General features: G+C 44.8%; 1 long non-coding RNA gene across 1 annotated transcript; it reads left to right on the top strand.

Moving 5' to 3' along the window:
• Positions 1-347: 347 nt before the first annotated feature.
• Positions 348-17462, top strand: LOC309362409. The gene is made up of 2 exons (XR_014164952.1): positions 348-488; positions 17381-17462. It is a non-coding gene; the product is annotated as an uncharacterized lncRNA (long non-coding RNA).
• Positions 17463-21297: the final 3835 nt, after the last annotated feature.

Raw genomic sequence — 21297 nt, forward strand, 5'->3', positions numbered from 1 at the left:
CAACTACCTGAAGTCTTTTAATGGGGGGGGAGGGGGGCTGGTGTTTGAAGCTGGGCTTGGCTGTTAGGGGGCTTAGTTGCTCTGCATGCAGAAGGACCCCGGTTGAGTGCTTGGCATGCAGAAGGAGGCCCAGAAGGAGAGCCTCCCCCTCCCTGCCGCCCCCCGTGAGACTCCCCGTGAGGAGGAGAGGCAGTTGGGGGGCGGGGGCCGGGTCCCCATGGAGCCCCCAGAGCAGGAGGCCAGAGGCAGCGCCGTCCCGTCTCCTTCCCCTCCGGACACAGGGAGGGGCTGCTCTAATTTCGTAGCTCTAGGGATGCGCGTGTCTAAAAGGAGCCGGAAGTGTCGCCGCGAAAGGCGCCGGAAGTTTCCAGACAGGGAAAGGAGGAGGGGCGTCACTGAAGAGCCCCCCCCCGTCGCCGCCGCCCCCCTTTCTATTGCAGACAAGGAAAGCGGACTAATCTGGAGCCAGGGAGGCGGAGGACCAAGAGGTAAAGAGGGAGGGAGAGGAGGGGGGGGAAATAGAGGGGGAGGGGGGATAAGGTGGGAGGGGGGGATAAGGTGGGAGGGGGGATAAGGGGAGACCCCCCCGTAAGGAAAGCGCCCTCCCTGGGGCCCGTCGACAGGGGCCCCGATCCAGGCCCCGACCCAGGGGGGAAGGGGGGACCCAACACCTGCAGGGATCTACACCTGGCAAGATCTCCTGGGCAGCAGCAGCAGCACCGCCAGACTCCCCTTTCTCTTTCCTGGGGGGCCGAGAGATGCTCAGCTGCCCTGCCCCCCCCCCGGGACGCCTGGGCGGGAAGGGGAAGGAGGACCCCAAGCAGGGCTGGGGGTGGGGCTGAGGCCCCCCATTCTCCCGCTTTGCCCCTAGCAGGAATCCCTGGGGTCGCCTGGCTGGGGAAAGGGAGAGAGGGAGTCCATGGAAGGGTTAATGGGAGGGGGAGGAGCCTCGACAGAGACCCCTCCCCTTCCAGCACCCCTGACCCCCCTTCTCCCCCCTTCCCTGATGACACTACCAGGTTATCTGTATTCACTAGGACTCATCTCCATACTTTGGATTGTCCTGAATTCCACCATTTGGTAGCCTAGCCCAAACCCAAAAGTCCTGCTAGGATGCATCTTGGCTTCCCTGCTGATGAAACTGAGTGTGTGATGACTGATAATATTTTCATTTATCCGTTTCAGACCCCTAAGTAGTAGCAGCAGCTGCCAGGACATTGTCCTGTTCGCCTCTGTATAGTTCCAGCCTTATTTCAGACATTGTGGTAGATTGCAATCAGGGTGGGTTTGATATAAATCAAATTGATTTCAATCACAATTTACTGTAAATCACTAGTCAGTATGATTCTATTTAAATCAAAAATTTCTGATTTGGTTACACTATTAGAAGTACATAGACAGATAATTATGAAATCATTCTGAGGTTTAATAAGTTTACTGTCTATATTTGGACAACATTTCCTTAATAACAACTTAAACAATTTATTTAACTAAAACAATAATATTGTAGCATGTTGGTAAAAATATTTTTTTAAATAAACAACAACAACCAAGCAGGCTGAGTTTTAGCGCACATGAAAAACTCAGAACTTAAGCATTTCACCACCTCCACTACCAGCCACCCCTTTGGATTGGCTTCTGCATCCAGGTGCCTATTCTGTAGAGTTAAGTGTTAGTGCGGTTGTTGGAACCCAGTGGGATTGGGAAGAGGTTGCCAGCCCTGAAGAGCCTTCAGAACTTGTCTCAAGTCTGACTTGCACAATTATTACACAAAGACCCCAAGATGTGTGGAGTATTCTGCTCACAAGGTTGCACTTTCATTTTTACTGCTTCACACTTAGCTACTTGTGCAGATCTCTTCCACTGAAAACCATCTGTTCATTGAACAGTTTGTTCTGGGGATAAGCTTTCGTGTGCATGCACACTTCTTCAGATTGGACAGTCTTCTACCTGAAATTTGAGAAACACTTTCTCTTTCCTCTCAATAATATCTCTTTCAAACTGTGAACTTTCAGTCCAAAAACCTCTCCCTTTATCTTGTCCAAACAGGATGATTTGATGGTATTGAAACCAATCCGCCACCACACCTCCCACCTCATCCTGTTTATTCAGTTTTATTTATTCTTCCGAAAAGTCCAAAAGATCTCTGTAAGTTGCCCATTGCTTCTTCCGTATTGCATTTTTAAAAAAGCTGTTGCTTTTGTGGGTGGAAGCTAAAGAGGTGTTTTTCTTTCCAGCAGATTACTATATTTATCCCATACTGTAAAAAGGATTTTCTGAATAACCTGATTCATAGAGCTCCTGTGTGTTTTAGTTTTATCATGCTATAAATAAGCGTGCCAACCAAACATATTCTTACGACCTTTGTTCTAAGAAAAAACCTGCTCCTTTCCCCTTATGGGGTATCCAAGAGCCCATATAGTCCTTAAGCAGGTTCCATATAGGTAGGAGAAAATAACAGAGGCCAACCAGAGTATATGGAGAAGCAAAGCGGCTAGTAAGCTGGATCTTTATTGCAACAGTGTCCCCCCCCCCCACCACAACCAGGAGGGAGGTGTGCAAGGCCTTATATAGTCTTTTGAAATTGCCCACCCAAGACCACCCCCCCCCAAATATACAGAAGGAGACTGTCTACAGCAGGAATACATCACAGGAGGCAGTCTACAGCAGAAAACCTGTCCCCAAGGATACCTGTTAATGGTCACTAACTGCATTACCTGGGCAACCTGGCCATTCTTTTGTGATGGTAAATACTTTAGTTCCTGAATCCAGGTCACAGGCCCACCCTGTTCATACCTCCTTAAGACAGTATTTGTAAGCACAAAAACAATGGGAAGGCTTCCATTTATAATAATAATAATAATAATAATAATAATAATAATAATAATAATAATAAAATAATTTATTATTTGTACCCCGCCCATCTGGCTGGGTTTCCCCAGCCACTCTGGGCGGCTTCCAACAGAGATGAAAATTACACTAAAATGTCACATATTAAAAACTTCCCTGAACAGGGCTGCCTTCAGATGTCTTCTGAATGTCAGGTAGTTGTTTATCGCTTTGACATCTGATGGGAGGGCATTCCACAGGGCAGGCGCCACTACCGAGAAGGCCCTCTGCCTGGTTCCCTGTAACTGATTCATAGTTCCCCTGTAAAGGCCCTCGGAGCTGGACCTCAGTGTCCGGGCAGAACGATGGGGGAGGAGACGCTCCTTCAGATATACTGGACCGAGGCCATTTAGGGCTTTAAAGGTCAGCACCAACACTTTGAATTGTGCTCAGAAACGTACTGGGAGCCAATGTAGGTCTTTCAAGACCAGTGTTATATGGTCTCGATGGCCGCTCCCAGTCACCAGTCTAGCTGCCGCATTCTGGATTAGTTGTAGTTTCTGGGTCACCTTCAAAGGTAGCCCCACGTAGAGCGCATTGCAGTAGTCCAAGCGGGAGATAACCAGAGCATGTACCACTCTGGCGAGACAGTCTGCAGGCAGGTAGGGTCTCAGCCTACGTACCAGATGGAGCTGGTAAACAGCTGCCCTGGATACAGATTTGACCTGTGCCTCCATGGACAGCTGTGAGTCCAAAATGACTCCCAGGCTGCGCACCTGGTCCTTCAGGGGCACAGTTACCCCATTCAGGACCAGGGAATCCTCCACACCTGCCTGCCTCCTGTCCCCCAAAAACAGTACTTCTGTCTTGTCAGGATTCAACCTCAATCTGTTAGCCGCCATCCATCCTCCAACCGCTTCCAGACACTCACACAGGACCTTCACCGCCTTCACTGGTTCTGATTTAAAAGAGGGGTAGAGCTGGGTATCATCTGCATACTGATGAACACCCAGCCCAAACCTCCTGATGATCCCTCCCAGCGGCTGCATGTAGATGTTGAAAAGCATGGGGGAGAGGACAGAACCTTGAGGCACCCCACAAGTGAGAGCCCAGGGGTCTGAACACTCATCCCCCACCACCACTTTCTGAACACGGCCCAGGAGGAAGGAGCGGAACCACTGTATGACAGTGCCCCCAGCTCCCAGCCCCTCTAGACGGTCCAGAAGGATGTTATGGTCGATGGTATCAAACGCCGCTGGGAGATCCAGCAGAACTGGGAAACAGCTCTCACCTTTGTCCCTAGCCCGCCGGAGATCATCAGCCAGTGCGACCAAGGCAGTTTCAGTCCCATGATGAGGCCTGAATCCCGACTGGAAGGGATCCAAATGGTCCGCTTCTTCCAGGCGTGCCTGGAGTTCTTCAGCAACCACTCGCTCAATCACCTTGCCCAAGAATGGAAGGTTTGAGACTGGGCGATAATTGGCCATCGTGGCCGCATCTAAAGATGGTTTTTTAAGAAGCGGTTTAATAATCGCCTCTTTCAGCGGGTTTGGGAAGGCTCCCTCACGGAGGGAAGCATTCACCACCCCACGAAGCCCATCGCCCAGTCCTTCTCGGCTGGCTTTTATAAGCCAGGATGGGCAAGGATCCAGGAGACAGGTGGTTGGCTTCACTCGTCCAAGCAGCCTGTCCACATCCTCGGAGGTAACAGATTGGAATTGATCCCACACAACTTGACCAGACAGGACTCTAGCACTCTCCCGCCCCGGCCCTGCTCCCACGGTGGAGTCTACTTCTTCCCGAATCTGAGCGATTTTATCTGCAAAAAAATTTGCAAAATCATTGCAGGAGAACATGTGGCCCGTACTGGGCCCCGATGTTACAGGTGGTTCCGCTAAATTGTGAACCACCTGAAAGAGTCTCCTGCTGCTGTTTTCTGCAGATGCAATAGAGGCGGTGAAGAAAGTCTTCTTCGCCGTCGCTATCGCCACTTGGTAGGCTCGACGTTGAGCTCTAACCTGTGTCCGGTCAGATTCAGAATGAGTTATCCGCCACCGGCGCTCTAGCCATCTCAACGATTGTTTCATTGCCCTCAGATCCGTGGAAAACCACGGGGCTCTCCGGGCTCCATGCAATCGGAGAGGGCACTTCAGAGCCAAACAGTCAATAGCCCTGGTTAACTCCACATTCCAGCGGGCCACCAGGGAATCGGCTGAAAGGCCATCAACATGGGATAAAGCATCCCCTACCACTCTCTGGAAACCATTTGGATCCATTAAGTGGCGGGGGCGGACCATCCAAATCGGTCCCACCTCCCTGCAGAGGGGAAGGGTCGCGGAGAAGTCCAGTTGCACCAGGAAGTGGTCTGACCATGGCACTTCTTTCGTTTCACTTTTACTTAGTGTCAGATCACCAACATCCATAGAGGTAAACACCAGGTCCAAGGCATGTCCGCGGCTATGGGTTGGGCCAGACTTATTCAGGGACAGCCCCATGGAGGCCATGCTTTCCACGAAGTCCCGAGCGGCCCCTTGTAAGGTCCTGTCAGCATGGATGTTAAAATCTCCTAGGACAACCAAGCTAGGTGTCTCCAGGAGAACATCCGCCATGACCTGAAGCAGCTCGGGCAGGGAATCCTTGGTGCAGCGGGGAGGTCGGTACACCAAAAGGAATCCTGTACTGCCCCTATTGCCCAACTTCCAGAACATGCACTCAGAAAACTGGGTCTTCCCAATAGGACGCCTGGTGCAAACTAATGACTTCCTAAAAATCACTGCAAGCCCCCCTCCCCGCCCACATGACCTGGGTTGCTGTGCGTAAGAGAAACCTGGTGGACAAGCAGCGGCAAGGACAGGCCCATCTGCTTCATCCAACCAAGTCTCTGTTACACATGCCAGGTCAAGTCCTCCATCCATGATCAAGTCATTTGCCTCCTTTACTGCAGAGGAATATTTGAGTACATTTCTGAGCACAATTCAAAGTGTTGGTGCTGACCTTTCAAGCCCTAAACGGCCTCAGTCCTGTATACCTGAATAACTTGTGTGTTATAATGGAGATATGTTATAAGATAGTCTCAGTGTATTTTAGAAAGGGAGTTATGTGAAGGGTTTTTTGTGTTTGATCCGCGTTTCTGTGTAAATACTGTGTGTCAGACTGAGAATGTCATCAGGAAGGTCTAGGAAAGGGTGCACCTGCTTCTGAGCATCAGAAATGAGCATGGAAAGAGTTAATATCATTAACCTACCGGAATCTGCCCCCACCCTTTGTAACAAGCAGCTGTAGTTCTTTTGGGATTTAATATCAGCTCATGAAAAGTTGGGCACATGACCCGGAAAGCTGCCTGGCTCCATCCGTCTGAAGGCGGAGATATGCTCCACACGCCATAGTCGAATTCGGCTGGACTTGCCATGGGAACGCAGAAGGGGCAAGCAAGGAAGGGGGAGACGGCCAAAGAAACCTGCTCTCCCACAAGTGCCCCCCCTGCCAATTCCGTAACATTAGCAAAGCGCAAGTTCAAACACCACCCCTATTTAATTTTTTTAAATGATATTTATTAAAGTTTAAACAATTACAAAAAGCAAAAATGAACATACCACATTAAACAAAAACCAAACAATACACCACAATATAAAAAAGAAAAAAAGACAGAAAAATAAAACGCTTTAAATAAAAAAGAAATAAAAAAAAGAAAAAGCATCGTATTTCCTTTATGTTCTTTCATTAGCTTGTTTCCTTGACCTCCTCACACCTCCCTTTTTTGTATTCTAGATCAATTATCCATTTCAGCAAATTCTTTCCTTCTTTTAAAATATTTTATCCTGTAATTTATCCTAGTATAATATAGTCTTACTTTTCCTCCTCTCACCGATTAACAATCAGTTACAGATAGGTAGCCGTGTTGGTCTGCCATAGTCAAAACAAAACAAAATTCCTTCCAGTAGCACCTTAAAGACCAACTAAGTCAGTTCTTGGTATGAGCTTTCGTGTGCATGCACACTTCTTCAGATACACACGATTAACAATCAGTTATTCCCAACTCCTTTATATCAATCCTGCTAAAATCACATAAGATCATTCCAACATCCTTCTAACCATTATTAGTTTTACCATGTTTCTGCTAAGAATTTGCGTTACTTTATTTAACCTTATCATACCGTAAAAAACCTTGAGGCTTAAAACTTAATGCTTATTTATACATGATTCCATATAACATTTCTACTAAAGCCAGACAGTTTCATTCCAACATTTCCCCTAATATTCATTAATTTTCCACTGATTCCCCAAATTAAAACTTTTCTTTATAGATTTTCCAATTTTCCTCCAACGTCCCTTTTTCCTGGTCTCGGGTTATGTCCGTCCTTACTGTCCAATCCATCTTAGTCCATCAACCTGGTAGTCTTATGTCCGAGGCCCTTAAATTGCTTCCATGCCCCTTCTGCAGATCTTCTTCTTGTTGTTTATACTCATTGAGGAGTAGATCTCTGGGGAATTTCAACCCATAATTATGTCCATCTCCCCTCATCAAACCTTCCCCTTCCCCACAGTCCCACTCCCCACAGTCATCAATATAATCCAAAGAATATTTAGCAACATATTTCAAAGTCCCTCCAAGTTTAAGAGCCTCCTCAGCTCCAAACTCCTGCCCCATTCCAAATTCACTCTTCCAAAACAACGGCTTATGCTCTTGCATGGCCTCGGATCTCTCCATTTGTATTGCTTGAGGTGCCGTCGCTACCTCCTCCGTTGTCATTTGCCCTTGCATTTGCACAGTCGAACCAATTTTCTGAGTTGGTCCCTGTATAATTTCTGGGTCAATATTCCCTGTTTGTTCACATTCCCTGACAACAACCGTCATCAAATCCAACTTCTCATTCTTCAAATCCATCTTCTTATGCAGCTGCTCCAGCGAAGCACTCGTCTTGCAAAAAACAAGCACCAGAGCTTCCTTCACACACATTTTTATTCAAGGTCACAGTCTGTTTCCACGATCTTAATCTTGCAGCTGTGAAATCCTCAAGTAAACTGCAGCAACAATTTGACAAGCTCCCTCTAGAGGAGGCAATTTCTATTTGTAACCGTCTTTTCAAAGCATAACAAAAAATTCCTTCCAGTAGCACCTTAAAGACCAACTAAGTTAGTTCTAGGTATGAGCTTTCGTGTGCATGCACACTTCTTCAGATACACAATTTTCCTGCAACGTCCCTTTTTCGTGTGCATGCACACGAAAGCTCATACCTAGAACTAACTTAGTTGGTCTTTAAGGTGCTACTGGAAGGAATTTTTTGTTTTGACTATGGCAGACCAACACGGCTACCTATCTGTAACTTTTCAAAGCATATCCAACAAAAGAAAGTTACTTTCAATTTTCAAGTATTTTGTTTCTTTAGAATGCAAAAGGCAACATTGGAATCAATTTGTTTCTCTTTTTTGGCTATCTGTCAAAATGTTCCATTCGCAGCCAATGGACGTCTCAGACAATTTCTGTCTCTGACCCCCGTTCCCAGGTTTGAGACGGTGGAAACTTATTTTTCTTTACTCCCTCTCCTGCAGGCTTAAACGGTCAAATTGGGGATTTTGGTGGTTACAAAAGAAAGAAATTTCAACCTTTGCAAAACAATTTCCCAAGCTATTAGCTTACAAGATTTTTGCTTCAGACTATTTACAAAAAGCGGAAGGCGGACTTCCTGTTTTGAACCTTCCCGCTTCGATGCCAAATTAGGGTATTTCTTGATCCAATTTTCCGTTTCTACTCACGGGTACTTGTTTGGAGTCCAATTGTCAACAGGAAGAAGTCAGCGCTCTCCGGCAATGGCTATGCAGCTTCCCTCTGTGAAAGTAGCAATCAGTTTGCAGCACTGCGCCGCTCACCCTATTTCGCTCCGGAGCCCCAAAATGGGGTTCCCCGCGAATAGGGGAGGTGCTCCTGGGGCACTGTCAAACCCCACATTCCCAGGCTTCCTCCACCTGGGGTTTCTAGCGGGTCCCCGCCTTCGCCGCAGCGGGAGGACCCAGGTTGCACGGAGCCCGTTCCTCCGGTCGGAGGAACTCCGCCATTCGCCGATGGCGCTAACCCGGAAGTCCCAAACACCACCCCTATTTAAAAGAGGCCCCTGTAATGACGACACTGGTCTGCCCTTTACGGTTGCTGTAAGTTACTCTTCCAAGTCCCAAAAGCGCGTAGCAACTCCGGTCTATTTTGCAGGGCTGTTGTAACGGGGACACCCTACCCCACCGCCCAGGGCAGCCCAAATGACGTATAACCAATCGATGTTGTTGTTGTGTTCCACGGTGAGACTCCAAGGTCTTCTGTGCCATGTTTCCTGTGCAGTGGATGTTCAGGTTGCGAACGTAATCCGTGCGGGAGGCAGATTCACAACCCGCAGCGCTGGGTCTGCGCATGTGTGGGTTGCAATTCGGTGCTTCTGCATATGCACAAAGCGTGATTTAGCATTTCTGCACATGCGCGAGGGCTGAAACCTGGAATTAACCTGTTCTGGTACTTCTGGGTTCGGCGTTGTGCACAACCCGAAGACACACAACACGAAGTGTCTGTAACCCGAGGTATGACTGTATTTTGGAAGGCAGCGAGAAGGCTGTTCTCAGGGCCTGCTCCACCGTGAGGGAAACTGAGGCAGCCCCCTCAGGCAGCAGATGCAGGGAGGGGCAAGGAGGGGACGGAGCTGAGTCCCATTTGGCCTGCCCTGATTTAACCCTCTATCCCAGGCATAGGCAACCTAAGGCCCATGGGAAAAACTTTAAAAAGTATAAGAACTCACATTAGGTAGTCAAAAAATAGTGATTTAAACAAAATGCTTATTAAAAAATAAGATAATCACCTTATTTTTTGCCCTATAGGACGCACCATCCCATAAGGCGCACCTAGTTTTTTGGGGGGGAAATAAAGGGGGGGAAATTATTTTTCCCCCCCAGGCACAGGGCTGGGGCGGGAGAAGCCCAAGCTTCCCCTGAACCCAGCCCCCAGAACAGGCAACTCTCTGCAAGCCGTGGGAGTCCAGCGCCGGGCTCCTGCGTCTTGCGGAGATTTGCACGAAGCCTGGAGAGCTCTTCAGCGAAAGCCTGCATTCGCTCCATAGGACACACATCATACCATCTCAATACCCTCTCTTTCATTCCCTTGTTTCATCGACCTTCTCTCACCTCCCATTTCTATAAATTATTTCAGCAAGTCCTTTCCATCTTTCTCTATTTTCTGTCATATAGTTATCTCAACATATTTTAACCTTATTTTCCATTAATACTAAAATACTTATTTATGCTTAATTCCTTATAACATTTCTACTAAAGCCATATAATTTCATTCCAACATTTTTCTAACACTCATTAATTTTACATTACAGTGGTGCCTCGCAAGATGAAAAGAATCAGTTCCGCGAGTCTCTTTGTCTTGCAGTTTTTTTCATCTTGCGAAGCAAGCCCATTGACGGCTTAGCGGATTCGCGCGGCTTATCGGTTTAGCGGATAAGCGGCTTAGAAAAAGGGGGGGAGTAAAAAACCCCGCAGGAACTCGCAAGACATTTTCATCTTGTGAAGCAAGCCCAAAGGAAATTCGTTTTGCGAAGCACCTTCAAAACGGAAAACTCTTTTGTCTAGCGAGTTTTCCGTCTTGCGAGGCATTCGTCTTGCGGGGCACCACTGTATTTCCATAGATAAACTTTAAACCTTTTCCCAATCTTCTTCCACTGTCTCCTCTCCCTGGTCTCGGACCCTGCCAGGCATCTCCGTCAATTCCATATAGTCCATCAACCTGGTGATCTTCTGTCCGAGGCTCTTAACTCTTTTCCAAGTTCCTTCTGCAAGTCTTCTTCATATTTATACATGCACTTTGCTTTGTCTTCTGCTGATCTTGTTCTTATTTTCCTTTCTTTGATGCTGAAGAGTAGATCTCGGGGAAATTCCCACCTAGCAATGTTTTTATTCCTTCTCGACAGCTCAGCCAAATCTCCATAGTTAAAACTAAGATCCCAAAGATATTTCAGGACGTATTTCAAAGTTCTTCTAAATCTGGAGGTCTCCACAACTCCAATCTTCTCCTGACCCAAGTCCAGGTCCCAGAGGTCAATAAATCCCTGCATGAAGGGATCTATCCAACTTTCCTTCTCCAGTCCAAGCAGGGCTCCAATCCTCAAAATTTGACTTTCCCTAAATTCAATTATAAAAGGCATCAACTTATAGTCATCAAATTACATCTGTAAGGCTGGGGCTCTCTCCCTGTCCACTTGTGCTATTTTAGGTTCAACAACGACAACCTTCTCCCCCGCCTTCTCTACAATTTGCCATGTCAAAGTATATCCCTGTATCAATTCCTGAATAGTTTCTGTATTAATGTTCACTTTTTGTCCAAAATTAGTCACTTTTTGTCCCAAGTTATCAATTTTTATAGTCATCACATCCGTCTTCTTATGGAGCTGTTCCAGTGAGTCATTTATCTTACATAATGCAACCACTAAGGCTTCTTCTGTCAACATTCTTAACAATCCAAGGTCAGTCCCAGATTCTCACAGTTTTTTATCTTGCAGCTGGAGATCCCCCCAGCTCAACTCATGCAACAATTTCAAAAGCTTCTTCTAGAGGGAAACAATTTCGATTTGTATCAATCCTTTTCCCCTTCATGGATCACTGCCTTGCCATGGCGAAGGGGCTTGAAGAACTCAGAGAAGCTATGAACTATGCTGAGCAGGGCACCCAAGATGAACAGGTCATAGTGGAGAGTTTTGACCAAACGTGATCCATCTGGAGGAGGAACCGGCAAGCCACTCCAGTATCCCTGCCAAGAAAACTCCATGGACAAAGACAACAGGCATATAAAAGTTATGACGCTGGAAGATGAGCCCCTCAGGTCGGAAGGCGTCCAACATGCTACTGGGGAAGAGCGGTGGACAAGTACAAGTAGATCCAGAGCTGATGAAGCGGCTGGGCTAAAGCCGAAAGGACGTTCAGTTGCGGATATGCCTGGAAGCGAAAGGAAAGTCCAATGCTGTAAAGAAAAATATTGCATAGGAACCTGGAATGTAAGAACCATGAACCTGGGTAAGTTGGATGTGGTCAAAAATGAGATGGCAAGAATAAATATTGACATCCTGGGCATCAGTGAGCTAAAATGGACGGGAATGGGCGAATTTAGTTCGGATGACCATCTTATCTACTACTGTGGGCAGGAAACCCGCAAAAGAAATGGAGTGGCCCTCATAGTCAACAAGAGAGTTGCGAAAGCAGTACTTGGTTGCAATCTCAAAAATGATAGAATGATCTCGATACGAATCCAAGGCAGACCTTTTAACATAACAGTAATCCGAGTTTATGCACCAACTACTGGTGCGGAAGAAACTGAAATTGACCAATTCTATGAAGACTTACAACACCTTATAGAAGTGACACCAAAGAAGGATGTTCTTCTCATTATAGGAGATTGGAATGCTAAAGTAGGGAGTCAAGAGATAAAAGGAACAACTGGCAAGTTTGTCCTTGGAGAGCAAAATGAAGCAGGGCAAAGGCTAATAGAGTTCTGTCAAGAGAACAAGCTGGTCATCACAAACACACTTTTCCAACAACACAAGAGACGACTCTACACGTGGACATCACCAGATGGGCAGCATCGAAATCAGATTGATTATATTCTCTGCAGCCAAAGATGGAGAAGCTCGATGCAGTCAGCAAAAACAAGACCTGGAGCTGACTGTGGCTCAGATCATCAGCTTCTTATAGCAAAATTCAAGCTTAAACTGAAGAAAGTAGGAAAAACCATTGGGCCGGTAAGATACAATCTAAATCAAATCCCTTATGAATACACAGTGGAAGTGAGGAACAGGTTTAAGGATTTAGATCTGCTGGACAGAGTGCCTGAAGAACTATGGATGGAGGCTCGTAACATTATACAGGAGGCAGCAACGAAAACCATCCCAATGAAAAGGAAATGCAAGAAAGCAAAGTGGCTGTCCAACGAGGCCTTACAAATAGCGGGGGAGAGAAAGCAAGCAAAATGTGAGGGAGATAGAGAAAGATACAGGAAATTGAATGCAGATTTCCAAAAAATAGCAAGGAGAGATAAGAAGGCCTTCTTAAATGAGCAATGCAAAGAAATAGAGGAAAACAACAGAATGGGAAGAACCAGAGATCTGTTCAAGAAAATTGGAGATATGAAAGGAACATTTCGTTCAAAGATTACCATAATAAAGGACAAAAGTGGTAAGGACCTAACAGAAGCAGAAGACATCAAGAAGAGGTGGCAAGAATACACAGAGGAATTATACCAGAAAGATATGGATGTCTCGTACACCCCAGGTAGTGGGGTTGCTGACCTTGAGCCAGACATCCTGGAGAGTGAAGTTAAATGGGCCTTAGAAAGCACTGCAAATAACAAGGCCAGTGGAAGTGATGGTATTCCAGCTGAACTATTTAAAATTTTAAAAGATGATGCTGTTAAGGTGCTACACTCAATATGCCAGCAAGTTTGGAAAACTCAGCAGTGACCAGAGGATTGGAGAAGATCAGTCTACATCCCAATCCCAAAGAAGGGCAGTGCCAAAGAATGCTCCAACTACCGCACAATTTCACTCATTTCACACGCTGGCAAGGTTATGCTTAAAATTCTACAAGGAAGGCTCAAGCAGTATGTGGACCGAGAACTCCCAGAAGTGCAAGCTGGATTTAGAAGAGGCAGAAGAACCAGAGACCAAATTGCAAACATGCGCTGGATTATGGAGAAAGCTAGAGAGTTCCAAAAAGACATCTACTTCTGCTTCATTGACTATGCAAAAGCCTTTGACTGTGTCGACCACAGCAAACTATGGCAAGTTCTTAAAGAAATGGGAGTGCCAGATCACCTCATCTGTCTCCTGAGAAATCTCTATGTGGGACAAGAAGCTACAGTTAGAACTGGATATGGAACAACTGATTGGTTCAAAATTGGGAAAGGAGTACGACAAGGCTGTATATTGTCTCCCTGCTTATTTAACTTATATGCAGAATTCATCATGCGAAAGGCTGGGCTGGATGAATCCGAAGCCGAAATATCAACAACCTCAGATATGCAGATGACACAACCTTGATGGCAGAAAGTGAGGAGGAATTAAAGAAGCTTTTATTGAGGGTGAAAGAGGAGAGCGCAAAATATGGTCTGAAGCTCAACATCAAAAAAACGAAGATCATGGCCACTGGTCCCATCACCTCCTGGCAAATAGAAGGAGAAGAAATGGAGGCAGTGAGAGATTTTACTTTCTTGGGCTTCATGATCACTGCAGATGGTGACAGCAGCCACGAAATTAAGAGACGCCTGCTTCTTGGGAGGAAAGCAATGACAAACCTAGACAGCATCTTGAGAAGTAGAGACATCACCTTGCCAACAAAGGTCCGTATAGTAAAAGCTATGGTTTTCCCAGTAGTGATGTATGGAAGTGAGAGCTGGACCATAAAGAAGGCAGATCGCCAAAGAATTGATTCCTTTGAATTATGGTGCTGGAGGAGACTCTTGAGAGTCCCATGGACTGCAAGAAGAACAAACCGATCCATTCTTAAGGAAATCAGCCCTGAGTGCTCACTGGAAGGACAGATCATGAAGCTGAGGCTCCAATACTTTGGCCACCTCATGAGAAGAGAAGACTCCCTGGAAAAGACCCTGATGTTGGGAAAGATGGAGGGCACAAGGAGAAGGGGACGACAGAGGACGAGATGGTTGGATAGTTTCTTCGAAGCTACAAACATGAGTCTTCCAGAGGCAGTGGAAGACAGGAGGGTCTGGCGTGCTCTGGTCCAGGGGGTCACGAAGAGTCGGACATGACTAAACGACTAAACAACAACAACAACAATCAATCCTTTTAAGCACAGTTCAAACAATAAAGTTACTTTCAATTTTCAGTTACTTTTACTCCTTTTTAAACGCAGAGGGAGACAATGGAAACAATGTATTTCTCTTATTTAACTAGCTGTCAACGAACAATTCACATTCAATGGGCAATTCCAAAACGTCGATCTTACTAGCAGCCCGTTTCCAGGTTCAGAGCAGTGGTAATTTGACTTTCTTCACTCTCTCCTGCAGGCTTACACGATCCAAAATTTCCCCCCTCTTCTCCTGCTTCCAAGGGGGGGTTTAGTGAGTTTAACCGATGGAGGTTTAATCCTTTACGGAAGGCTTTCCAAGACTTTAGCTTGCAGCCCCTTTGCTTCAGTCTATTTACAAAAAGGGGAGGCGGACTTCCTGTTTGAAACCTCCCCGTTTCGGTGCCAAATTAAGACGTTTAAAGATCCAATTTTCTGTTCTACTCACGGGTAGTTGTTTTAGAATCAAATTGTCCACAAGAAAAAGTCAGCGCTCTCCGGCAACAGCAATGCGGCTTCACTCCGTGAAAGAAGCAGTCAATTCGAAGCACCGCGCCACTCACCCCACGTCGCTCCGGATCCCTGAAAACAGGTTTCCCCGCGAGTAGAGGAGGCGCAAAGGTGCCAGCCGAATCCCACATTCACAGGCTTCTCCCGCCTGTGATTTTTAGTGCGTCTCCGCCTTCGCCGTGGTGGCCAGACCCAGATTTCCACAAAGCAAGTTCCTCTAGATCAGAGGAATTCAGCCATTACTGGAGGCGCTAACCCTTAGTGTATCAAAGTGCGCCAATGGACATTTTTCAAAAATCTAACAATTGTTAATAAAGCCACTGAACTTATTTGAAAATCACCTGTAATCCTGATTACTGAGTGGAATAACTTTCCTTTGGTATTTTTAAATCTTAACTAAATGACGTAAAAATGTTTGGAACACTTACATTTCACATAATTTTTAGTTGGTCGTGCTAAAAACACACCTATTCTCTTCAAACGCCAACGGCTAACTGGCAGCCAGCACAGTCGCAACTGTTCTACTCACACATGCATAGGCACATTTGGGAGACAGAAATATCATTTCTTGATATTGAAATATTATTGGTGTGTCAATGTCCCCTTGCGTCAATGTGCCCACCTCCCCCATTCCGCATTTTCAGAGGAGGAGGAAGAAGGGGAAAGTGTCCCCCCCCCCAGATAAGACTCCCATCCTCCCTGGCCATGGGCCATCCTTGCTTGGGCAGGTGGTACTTTGAGTCCAACCACATCTGGAGGGCCAGAGGTGCCTCAACTCAGCACAGAAGGTTCCTCTAGGGCTCAGTGTTACTTGGGAGTTGGTGGAACTGGATCTTAAGGGTTCTTGAGACATTTCCAAAGGATTGTGATTGGTATCCAGACCCTAACACTATAAAGCCAAGGTGTCCCCACTGAGCAGTTTATCAACCCTGCTGGCTGCTGGGGAAGACCTTCAGAAGGAAGTGGTTTGCCCCCAATGTTAATTCCTTCCTTCCTCCACTGCTGCTGCCCACACTAAAGGAATGTCTGGATGAAATCCCAGGGATGTCTGGCTCCTATTACAAAGAGATCCAGTTGATATTCTAGAATAAATTGTGGCTAAGATTCTGAGTCACAATCATGGCTGAGAAATACAGCCAGGGAATATGAAACTGATTTGAAGATTGGTTTCTTCTTTACACTTCTTTACACTTCATTATTATTATTATTATTATTATTATTATTATTATTATTATTATTATTATTATTATTATCAGTGTCACACATATTTTTATCTTGTGATATTCAGATGAAGAGAGGTATAACAATTTAATGTATTTTTGGTTTCTATGGAAGCCGCCCAGAGTGGCTGGGGAAACCCAGCCAGATGGGCGGGGTACAAATAAATTATTATTATTATTATTATTATTATTATTATTATTATTATTATTATTATTTAATAAATAATTCCCAGTTGGAGCAGAGCTAGATTATCCAGAAGCCCTTGGCCACCCAGAGCAAAGGAGGAAGAACAGTGAGAGTGGCCTGGACAGGGAATCTCTGCTAAGATAAGCCAGTGTCAGGAGGCGGGTGCGAGACCCGGTGGCATATAATTAGAAATCCTAATTGGGGTGGGTGTCTCAATCTGGCCTTCCCAGCGGTCAGGTTCCAGCTGCTTTCCTTCTGCATCTCCAGCTCTCTCCATTCCATAATGCAAGGCTGAGAGATGGAGGTCCAACCCCAAGAACATTCTCCAACTGAGCACTCCTTCAACCGACCACAAGCACCAAGCCCTGTCACTAAACTTATATATGGGTCTCCCAAAATGGTCAGTATGGACCTCCTGAGGCCAAAGGGACTGTTCAGGTGATGAATAAAGATCTAGAGCTCGAAGGGGACAAAATGTGGCCCAAGGGGTGGAGGATTATAGTGCAGCGGATGAAGAACTTCATGATGAACTTAGGACCCTGATGAATATTGGCCAGGTTCATGGAACATAGAGCAGCTCCCTTTCTTGTGAGAAACCACTTTTTATCAAACGTAAAGCCCACAGTTCAACCGTTTTCTAATATAATACTGCTTCATTAACAATAATTAAGGGTTATAAAAGGCTGATGATGCATGACCATTATTTTACATTATTTCATTTGCCTAAAAATTTGGAGAGATTGTAAAAGACTTTAAAATAAGAGCAGGTGCTAATTGTAATAGTACTTTGTTCTCTTCCTAGAAAACAAATAGGATTTTCTCCCCACCCCATCGAAAGAAGACAATGGAGAAGGCAGTCAGAATTCTGGTGGGCCATGTCCAATGGAACTAACGAAGAAACCATTTAAATAAATGGAGTGTGAAAAGAGAGAACATAAACAGTGTGAAAGTATGGAGTGTGGAAGAAGCTTCACTGACAGTGGAAAACTTAGAAAACATCAATGGACTCACACAGGGGAGAAACCATTTAATTGCATGGAGTGTGGAAAGAGCTTCAGTCAGAGTGGAGACCTTAGAATTCATCAACGGACTCACACTGGGGAGAAACCATTTAAATGCATGGACTGTGGAAAGAGCTTCAGTCAGAGTGGACACCTTAGAATTCATCAACGGATTCACACGGGGAAGAAACCATTTAAATGCTTGGAGTGTGGAAAGAGCTTCAGTCAGAGTGGACACCTTAGAATTCATCAACGGAGTCACACTGGGGAGAAACCTTTTAAATGCATGGAGTGTGGAAAGAGCTTCACTGAGAGTGGAAAACTTAGAATTCATCAACGGAGTCACACAGGGGAGAAATCATTTAAATGCATGGAGTGTGGAAAGAGCTTCAGTCAGAGTGGACACCTTAGAATTCATCAACGGAGTCACACTGGGGAGAAACCTTTTAAATGCATGGAGTGTGGAAAGAGCTTCACTGAGAGTGGACACCTTAGAATTCATCAACGGAGTCACACAGGGGAGAAATCATTTAAATGCATGGAGTGTGGAAAGAGCTTCAGTCAGAGTGGAAGCCTTAGAAAACATCAACGAACTCACACGGGGGAGAAACCATTTAAATGCATGGAGTGTGGAAAGAGCTTCACTGAGAGTGGAAAACTTAGAATTCATCAACGAACTCACACGGGGGAGAAACCATTTAAATGCATGGAGTGTGGAAAGAGCTTCACTGAGAGTGGAAAACTTAGAATTCATCAATGGAGTCACACAGGGGAGAAACCATTTAAATGCATGGAGTGTGGAAAGAGCTTCAGTCAGAGTGGAAGCCTTAGAAAACATCAACGAACTCACACAGGGGAGAAACCATTTAAATGCATGGAGTGTGGAAAGAGTTTCAGTCAGAGTGGAGACCTTAGAATTCATCAACGGACTCACACGGGGGAGAAACCATTTGAATGTATGGAGTGTGGAAAGAGCTTCACTACTAGCGGAAGCCTTAGAATTCATCAACGGACTCACACGGGGGAGAAACCATTTAAATGCATGGAGTGTGGAAAGAGCTTCAGTCAGAGTGGAGACCTTAGAATTCATCAATGGACTCACACAGGAGAGAAAACATTTAAGTGCATGGAATGTGGAAAGAGCTTCAGTCAGTGTGGAAACCTTAGAATTCATCAACGGAGTCACACAGGGAAGAAACCATTTAAATGCATGGAGTGTGGAAAGAGCTTCAGTCAGAGTGGACACCTTAGAATTCATCAACGGAGTCACACGGGGGAGAAATAATTTAAATGCATGGAATTTGGAAAGAGCTTCACTACTAGTGGACACCTTAGAATTCATCAATGGAGTCACACAGGGGAGAAACCATTTCTGCTGCTCCAGAGAAGCGGACATGGAGCAATGGATCCAAACTACAAGAAAGAAGATTCCACCTAAACATTAGGAAGAACTTCCTCACAGTAAGGGCTGTTCGACAGTGGAATTTGCTGCCACGGAGTGTGGTGGAGTCTCCTTCTTTGTTTTTTTTTTAAATATTTTTTATTAACTGGCCAATCACATCAAATTAAATCACATCACATAAATTCCAAATTACAAAGCCAAATTTTTAAATTTTGTTGGGGGAACCCATACTTCAAGATCCAAAGGGGGATTCAGATCATCTTCTTCTTACTGCGTTAATGTCCAAATCAGTCCCAATGAGTCCAGACAAAGTTCATAATTCTATCCAGTCTTATCTTTGTGTTTCCACATCATATCTTGTTCATATAATTTCTCTTTTTCCTTTACGATCTCTTCTGTTAGTCTCCTTAAGCCGATAAGCAAATATAATAATCCTGTGTGGATTTCCCATTTCTCCAAACTAAGCCCAGATGGTTTCCATATATCTCCTTCATAGATAACATCGCTCTTTCCATCATAAATTAGGCATTTGTCGCTCTTAAGTCCCACCGAGAAGTTGATTTCTCTCTTTCTCCTCCCAGACCCAAGAGCTCCAACAATGCCTCCCAAAATGGCGACGGCATTTTTAACTGCGTCATTCCAAAACTCTTAGCTTTCCAGCTTCGTCTTGAAACATTGCTTTGGTTCGAAAGTTTATCTCCACACAGTCTTAAATCCACAGCTTAAGTCCTTAATTTCTGACTCATTAGGGGAGGGGATTCTTGTTTACTCACATAAAAAAAAGGAAAGGCAGGTTCCCCCCCCTCAGTCATTTGTTGTACCGTATCTTGACGTATCTTCTCATATTTTATTCTTGTCTTGTTATCAGAGATCTCTTCTGTCAGCAGTCTTTACTCCCCCTTTTTCCTTGAAGTATGTGCAATTTATCTTGTCCAAATTGTTTCTTTTGAAGATTCTTGCAACTAGTGGAGCGAATCAGGGACGGCGTCCAGGAGTGCCGGAATCCCACAGGAGGGCTTTGTGCCTAGTGCCCCCACCCCCACAAATTCAGCTCCTACCTGTGTTTGTACATGTTTACAAAAATTCTTTAAATATTCAACAAAAGGTTTCCACTCCTCTTTAAAGTCTGCCTTGATTTCTTATTTTCATAGTTAAATTTGCCAATTTGACATATTCCATCACTTTTAACTGCCGCTCTCTGGATCAAGTGTAGCTGTCTCTTGATTTGGCCATTTTTGTGCATAAAGTACTCTTGCTGCTGTCGTTTATATGAATTCCTGTCCTAGTCCTTTATTTACCAATAATCATTTTTGTTGTTATGTGTAATATGTGTAATTTTATTTCATTTGGTTTTGTTGTTCAAACCATTCACATTCAATGAAAACAATTTTAAATCCATCATTGAATCCTTTAAACAGTTTTAAGTCCCCTTTCCCCTTATCAGCTATCTCCCTCCTCCAGCTCGTCTACTGATGCAGCCATCTCCCAGCTCTTTTTTAAAATATATTTCCTCTAGAATGCCTCTGCTTTTTTAAAAATAATAATATTTATTCAGAGTTTAAAGGTTACAAAAAGCAGAAAAAATATAAGCAATACAAAATACAAAAAAGAAAAAGAAAAGAAAAATAGGATAACAATACATTCACTTAAACAAACAAAAATAGAAGAAAAAAACAGAATAAACCTTTACATTACTTTCTTCCTTTACTTATTTCCTCGACCTCCTCACACCTCCCAATTTTGTATTCTAGTTCAAATCGTTTTTTTTCAGCAAATCCATCCAACCTTATTGTCATTTAAGTAATTTAGTTTAATTTAATATATTATGATTTAACGTCCTCTCTTTCATCAATTTCATCAACTCATTTTCATTAAATCCTTTATATCATTTCCACCAAAACCACCTAATTTTCTTTTTCCAACATCTTTCTAACAGTCCTTAATTTTACAATATTTTGGAAGATATACTTTAATTTTTTTCCAATCTTCTTCCACCGACTCTTCTCCTTGGTCCCGGATTCTGCCAGTCATCTCAGCCAGTTCCATATAGTCCATCACTTTCGTCTGCCATTCTTCTTGGGTGGGTAGTTCTTGTGTCTTCCAATACTTTGCGATGAGTATTCTTGCTGCTGTTGTGGCATACATAAAAAAAGTTCTATCTTCCCTTCACACCAATTGGCCGACCATGCCCAGGAAAAAGGCCTCTTGTTTCTTTTGGAAGGTATATTTAAATACCTTTTTCATTTCATTATAAATCATCTCCCAGAAGGCCTTAATCCTGGGGCATGTCCACCAAAGGTGAAAAAATGTGCCCTC

This window comes from Podarcis melisellensis, assembly GCF_964234715.1.
Source record: "Podarcis melisellensis genome assembly, contig: HAP1_SCAFFOLD_170, whole genome shotgun sequence".
Classification (NCBI taxonomy): domain Eukaryota; kingdom Metazoa; phylum Chordata; class Lepidosauria; order Squamata; family Lacertidae; genus Podarcis; species Podarcis melisellensis.